This window comes from Hypanus sabinus, unplaced genomic scaffold (assembly GCF_030144855.1).
Source record: "Hypanus sabinus isolate sHypSab1 unplaced genomic scaffold, sHypSab1.hap1 scaffold_473, whole genome shotgun sequence".
NCBI lineage: Eukaryota > Metazoa > Chordata > Chondrichthyes > Myliobatiformes > Dasyatidae > Hypanus > Hypanus sabinus.
This window is the reverse complement of record NW_026781344.1, coordinates 370,461-377,743: the sequence shown is the minus strand read 5'-3', so window position 1 is coordinate 377,743 and position 7,283 is coordinate 370,461. Positions and strand designations below refer to the sequence as shown.

Genomic DNA, 7,283 nt, shown 5'->3' with positions numbered 1-7,283 from the left:
TGGGGGGATTGTCTGTAGCCCAGCGTCACATGCTTTTAGTGAATAAGGGAGGATCACCTGCAACGCTTGTAAACTCACACTCGCCTTCTCAGATCAAAATCAACGGTGCATCGATTCGAAGTTACACACAAATAATAAGCAAGGTGTCTCGGCATTGCAAGTATTAAAAATCACAAGTGCTCTAGGTGAGGCTCGAACTCACAGCCTAGGCATTTCTCCGCCGTGTACTGTCATATAAGTACCGCGCGCTAACCGATTGCGCCACTAGAGCCCACTGAAAATTTAGAAGATATTTACAGATGTCATAGATCATAGAGCCTAAATATGTACAGCGCGTGAAAGGCCGTTCGGCCCACAATGTATTGCCATACCAGCTAATAAAGCAAAACAAAGGCAGTCAAATTCGAATCCCTCCTTCATACCATGTCCATATCCCTCGATTGTCCTTACATCCAAGTGCATATCGAGTCAGCAAATATGCACATCAAATACCACCTACAAATTTGTTGATAATGCAAACCTTGCTGGTCGTATCTAAAATGGAGACGAGAGGGCGAATAGGGGAAAAATATGTCAATGAGTGGTGTCGCAGCAGCAACATTGTAACGAACGCCAAAAAGACGAAAAAGATTATTGTGGACTTCAGGAAGGAGAGAGATCCCGATCCTCATCGACAGATCAGAACTGGAGAGAGTAAGCAATTTCAAGTTCATGGTTGTTAAGATCTCTGAGGACTTAACTTGGTCCCAACAAATCGATGCGGTTATAAAGAAGGCAAAACAGCGACTATACAGTACTTCATTAGGAGATTAACGAATAAACTAAAAAAACAAATAAACCAACTTCTGTAGAGCATTCTGACAGGCTGTATCACAGTCTGGTATGGGGGGTGGGTGGGAAGTGCTGCTACTCTACCGGTAGGGGGAATGGGGAGATGGGGAGCCTGATGACCATGCAGATGTAAGCAGAGAGCTATGGAAGGTGGAGAACAAGTGAGCTCTCGGTGCTCAGTAGGCGAACTTTAAGTGCAGACTTCCCATTAGCGCAGGTGACAGGTAACAATTTCAGTTTGATTCTCAAAGGAAACAGAGCCATCCAACCATTCTCCGGCCAAATGTACTGTCGAGACTTGGATGGCAGTCAATAGTATGTTGGGAAAATGACGCTGGATCTTTTTCCTGTTTGGGAACTGAAGGGTACTTGATGCTAATCTTCATCCTCTCTTGGATCTTTCGTTGTACTTTGTTACTCTGTGTGTCCAGACGCCACATTAGGGCAGAAACTTGAGTTTTCATTTTAGATGATTATCATTGATTCATTTTCTCAGCCATCCTGTGAACCTTCACTTATATTTTGCACTCTAGGTCCCTCCAATAATATATCATCAACGCCGTTCAATCTGGGGCACCAAGTGAGAGATTGCTAGTTACCGAATCTCTAGCTAATGGCTCATGACATTCAGTCCTGCCTTTGAAAATCGATCCATTGAGACTGAGAAAATAATCCTTTCTCCTTGCTTCTCCTTGTTAATCTTCTTGTGATTCTACTGGGTCAAATTCTCAATAGCTTACAGAGCAGCATATAGTTAGAGCGACAAACAGACAAAAGCAGAAAGAAAGAAAGAAAGACATAGACTATTATGCAGACGAGAAAGACGTTGTTGATAATTACTCAAGGATGAATATTCTTACTCAGGAATTGAGATTCTTACTCGAGGATGGAGATTCTTTGGGATGGATATTGTTACTCAGCATGGCATAATCAGATGCGAGAAAGGGGCACGGCATCGTCATAGATGCAGCGAGAGGGCAGCTCAGCCGATGCAAGAACAAAAGACATCGCAGTTCAATCCGAATCCTTGCAAGCCGGTCATGGTGGATGGTCAGATGTCCTCTTTGCTCTGCCTCGCAATGCCATTGGAGAACGCCGGTGGCGGGGAAAATAGTTGGAAGGTCAGTGGAATGAGTTTCCCCAGAAAATGTAGGATTAACCATGTGGTCCATACAGAAGTATTCCGGAGACCCTGCACCAAAGCCCGGTGATTCCTTGTTCTAATGTGGAAGCGACAATTTTATGAGCAATGAAAATGCAGTAGAATGGGTCGAGAGTGGTAACGAAATATCTGCGACAAATGCCTACATCTAAACAAACTCAACACCTTCCGCTAACGTCAGTTAAAACTTGCAGTTCCAATAAACCTATGTCTTCATATTAGATGCACCTGATATGGAGAAATAGTTAACACTACTGAGCAACAGTACGTCTCTAATATTTTTTAAGCTTCCTTTTAATCTACCTCTTCTTCCTCCATTTCAAGAACTGAATGCTAGATGCGCCGCTGATATCTGAAATGTTTCATGTTCGGCAACTTCCTGGTGAAGCCTTTCTATAGCGGTTTCAGTGCAATCACATCCAAACATTATGACACTCTGATTACGCCATAATTATATGCCACTGCATCATGACCTTTCCGGTTCGTGAAGACAGGTGTTCGGAATGTGTTGAAATACACATTACTCTACCCGTTCCCTACATTCATTCATGTTTGAAATCCCATGCGCTTCCCCTTCTCTACATCAGCAGATAAGAATCCATTCATTCTTTGTCAATATCCCAACCCAACTCATCCATGGAAGGCAATGACCTCAATAGTGAACCCTGTTTGCCAGTCGATGACCATTTGTCAGTATTTCATCTGCTTTTATGGCACAGCCTCGTTCGACAATTGCAGTTCAACCTCCAAGAGCACTCGCGCATTTTCAGATGTGATTCGCATGCCATTACAGCATGAAACTAATGCCCCCAGTTTATTCCATTCCATGGATCGGTCATTGGCATTTGGTAATTCATGATTTGTTTTTGTCAGTGTACGTCACGTGACAGGTGTTGTTTCAAGGTCTGAAATAGAAACATATAGATAACGAACACCCTCGGACTTTAGGTCAAGAGTAAATGTGTTAATTTTCAAGATCGAGGTTGTGGGGGTGTGAAAAATAAGTTAAATTTTGGCGCGTGAAACACTAGCTTGTCTTTAGGGTTTTATCGCACTAGGACGAGAAAGGAATCCGGTTATCACCATGGAAACATGCAGCGGGCAGTTCAGTCGGTATAAGAGAATTGTGTTTCCATACCAGATCTGATACAGTCTGTCAGATATTCTCCAGGATACACCCGTAGATGTTAATGTGAGTTTTGGGTGACATCACAAATCTGCACAAACTGACATAGTACAGGTTGTAAATACTGGTAAACCTTTCCAAAACACTGCTAACTAATAGTGCTCCCCTGTGCCACTACACTAACAATTCCAGTCAATATTTAGGCAATTATAGCCGAGCTGCAAACTACTCTGGTGTTTTTACAATTTCCATAAGCTGGTCGCATGTATTTATTTCTCTTCTGCTAGCGTCTCAAAACCTTTGGAAATTAAAGCGCATAATATCTCAATAAGGCCCCCCCCCCCCCCATCAACTATCCGCTACATCTCGAAAGCTGCCCAGAGGAAGGTAGGTCATTGGTAGTGTCGATGAATTCCTGCATCAGTGTCGCTCAGGGTGGAGTACAGTGCTGGGTGTGCAACCACGCAACCAGCTGCTGAGTGTTCTTGTACAGGCTCGTATGCACGACATGTTTATATGATAGTTACACCCTCCTTTTTCTCAACACGCGGAGTAGCAGCAGGGTTTGATTTCTGATTATCCACCTCCCTGCCCTGCCGTGCTGGAGCAACACTGGTCAGTGTACATGTAGTCCAGAGCTGGTTTGCACAGGTCTGTGTTCCGGTAGTGGTGCAGGCGGTTGGTGTACTCAGCGGCCTAGAATGATCGGCTCTGAATGCACAGTGAAATGTGAGATTGTTCGTCTCTTTCCCGCTAAGCAAATATGAGTGTTCGCCAAGCAGAGTTGCGTTTATTTGGATTCATGTCCCTCCATTTTGGTGCCACAATAGTCCAGAGCTGGTGATGTCTATCGTTCAGAGTTACAGTACAACGCAGCTCTGTATTATCAATGTTATATTTTGATCACTCTCGGCACTTGTATTAGACTCTTGTGATGGCCTGTACAAATACTGGCCAGACCTGTGCTCTGGCACCTCTGTCTGCTTGTTTGCAGTGCTATTATGTTTGGAGAAGTGTGTTCTTGTTACACAAACTAATCTTGTATATCGTCCCCAGTCACGTTCCTGCAGCTCGGCAGGATAAATCTCCTGGAGGATCTGACCACTTTAGCTCTGAACACTCTGATGGGTTGTTCCCAGCATCCATGCAGGAATGTCCCAGATGAAAACGACAGTCAGAGTCGAAATAACAATTTCATCACATGCCCACTGGGCTTCAAATCATTCACCAATATACATTTAACAGTACAGTACAGGAATAGACCTCCACACCCTTCCCCAGCTCACTGTGTGTGTGCTGTCAATGATGACAATTTAAGCTGCATATGTGCCTGCATGTTTTCCGCGTCCGCCACAGTTATGCTCCCTGATCGAACACCACCTCCTCCGTAGTATCAACGCGTCTGAGAATATCACCATACGCGCTTCCTGATCTCATTCTCCCTCTCTCTGTCTCTGTCGCTCTTCCTCTTGCGCTCTGCCTCCCAAGCTGTCTCTCGCAATGCCTCTTCCTCTTTTCCCCTCCCTCAGGTATCTCATTTGCAACCTTCCTCTTTCTCCCTGTCTATTTCTCTACTCTCCTATATTTATTTTTCTCTCTCTTGCAGTTAAAAGTAAAAGCAATTTTGTTCTATCTTAATGTGTAAAACAGTAAAAAGTCTGTTGCTGGAAGATAGTTGAAGAACCTACAGTTAAAGAAAGAGGAGTAAACAAGAGTGCAAGAGGGAAGGAAAGCGCGAGTTATTACGTGAGCAGGAGTGGTTGGTACTGACGGAAATATGCTCCAGGATCAGGTAGTTTTGTCAGAACCTGAAGACTGAGGGTAACAGGTTCGCCTGAAAAATATAAAGGTGGGAGGTGAGTGCAAAGCCGATTTTGGTGTAAATTTGAAAAGAGTCAACCTCTCGGGCTGACACCTTTCATCGAGACTCTGATTTTGGGAGCGCTGTTTGTTTTGTAACTCTGATCATCACTTTGTTTAACTGTACACACAAGGCAGGTTGCAGTCAGCAAGAAGACAGCCGAATTATAAATCTTTATGTCATTCATTTCTGACGTTTCTTGAGCTTCAACACAGGATTCCGCTGGTATATCACCGCATTCCTTAGTTCCTCCCGGAATTTTCTCTGGGTCAGGACGTAAAAGCACGTTTTAGAAAAGGAACTGAGAATCTGCAGCATTCCGGATGTCGTTTCTGTGATGTAACGGTGATCAGTAACAGAATAAGCAAAACTCTTTGAAATCGTTTGATAGATATAAAGTATCACTTGTGTTACCCACAACAATATGAAGCTACCGGTAATGCTGAAGAGCAAAACGATAGATTTGCGTCGTTCTCCATCTCCCGGTCCTTGTTATTCTCTGCACTCTTTTGTCCCCGGAGCCCCCTGCGGGCTCGACTGGCCGCTAAAATACTTCTGGCAGTCAAAGTGTTGAAAAAAAAATTTAGAAAGAATGGGACATAAGCAGTAAAATTGCGGTGAAATATCGCAAATGCAGCGCATGAGAGAGGGTTTTTGTAGCTCGGTGTAAGAACACAATACCAGGGAACACCATTAATTATGACCTTATGCTCTGATGCAAAGCCCCAGGGGACATTCTACAAACTGGCCAGCACACTCACTATCCCGATGACCACAGCCGCCGTTCTCTCGGTGCAATGTTTTGTTTTCAGCTTCTTACAGCAAACAGCCACAAATCGATCGACTGTGAAAGCGACAGTCAGCCAGACAGAGGTCGCAGTGCTCGCAGAAACCAACCAGAAAAGGAGTTTACACACAGGAGTTATGATCAGGAATGACTGGGGAAAATAATACAAGCAGTCCATCCCAAAAGCGGATCCGAGATAACGACCAGGATATCGGCCACTGCCATTTCCATCAGGTAGCGAGTGACACATTTGGAGAGACCGCACTTTCCTCGATACAAGTTTGCAATCGTCATCAAGTTCCCTGGAACAGGAGCCGAGAAAAGCAAGAACAGAAAATACAGAGCAGAAACTAATTCAACTGTTTGAGTGGATCCTGCAATATTTCCAGTTCATTGTCGCATTTAGTGAAAGTGTCAGGAGAGGGCGCATGTCCTCACGATATAGAAGAGGATTTACACTGTAAAATGAAGTCAACTAATTCTGAATTCTGAAGTAGCAGAGTAAATATAAAGCCCGGTTATCACCCTCCTCAGAGTTTTTTTTTTCACCGTTGCCTTCGCGTCACGTTGGATGAAATTAGTAAATCCGGACCCTGATGGCGAGATGCATACATTCCCACGATTCCCCTTGTCAGCGGCAGAACAGCCGGAGTGAGGAACAATGACGGGAAATGTTATAAACACTCGTCCAGCCAGAACAGAATATGTGGAATAACATTTAAATTGTCTCTTCTCAGGAGCGCGCGCACACACACACACAAGCAGAGATGCGAAAGAGAGAACAAGGTCGGGTGACAACGGTCAAATGACGATGTTACTGTTGCACAAACTGAAGAAAATCTGCAGAAGTGGGAGGTCCAAGGCAACACACAGTGAGAACAGGAACAACTCTGCTGAGAATTGTGTGCGTGATGTTGCTGATGAATAGAATTTTGTGAGCATGTCAAAGCTGCCTGAGGTCAGACGAAAGTTGTTAAGAAATATTTCATGCTGCCAAGTAATGGGCAATCTGGTTAAGTAATTCATCCTGTACCTGTCTGTCTCTGCTAAAGTGTGAGAATGTAAGGTTCATACACTTTTACACATTTCGTCCATACATCTGGCACTGAATCATCATTTGTGATTCATGTTTTCTTCAATTTACATTTTACACAACTAAATTAATCAATACCCCCATGCACACACCCCAAACATGTTATCCCCAAGTACGTGAGCTGCCCATATCCATGCTTTTGTGGGTGTATCTGGGGCTTCAGGTGATTTGGCGTGATCTTGATATGTCTACGGATTCGGCGGTCTCCTCATGGATTTTGAGATGCTTTGGGATTTTGCTGTCAAGGCAGCCATCTCGTGTTTGAAAGCCTGGGTCATCCAATGTGTGGTTTGAGGTGTACATGCATTTTGCGGTGCGCTCTTATTTAGAGATCTGCGAAGATTTGGGGGTTCACACGGATTTTCGTAATCTGTGCATATTTAGGTGTGTACAGTTGAATATTGGGGTACACAGGGGTCTGTG

General features: G+C 44.1%; 1 non-coding gene across 1 annotated transcript; it reads right to left on the bottom strand.

Moving 5' to 3' along the window:
* Positions 1–177: 177 nt before the first annotated feature.
* Positions 178–271, bottom strand: trnai-uau (transfer RNA isoleucine (anticodon UAU)). Its single transcript has 2 exons — positions 234–271; positions 178–213 (listed from the first exon to the last, which is right to left on the bottom strand). It is a non-coding gene; the product is annotated as a tRNA-Ile (tRNA).
* Between the last annotated feature and the right edge of the window lie 7,012 nt (positions 272–7,283).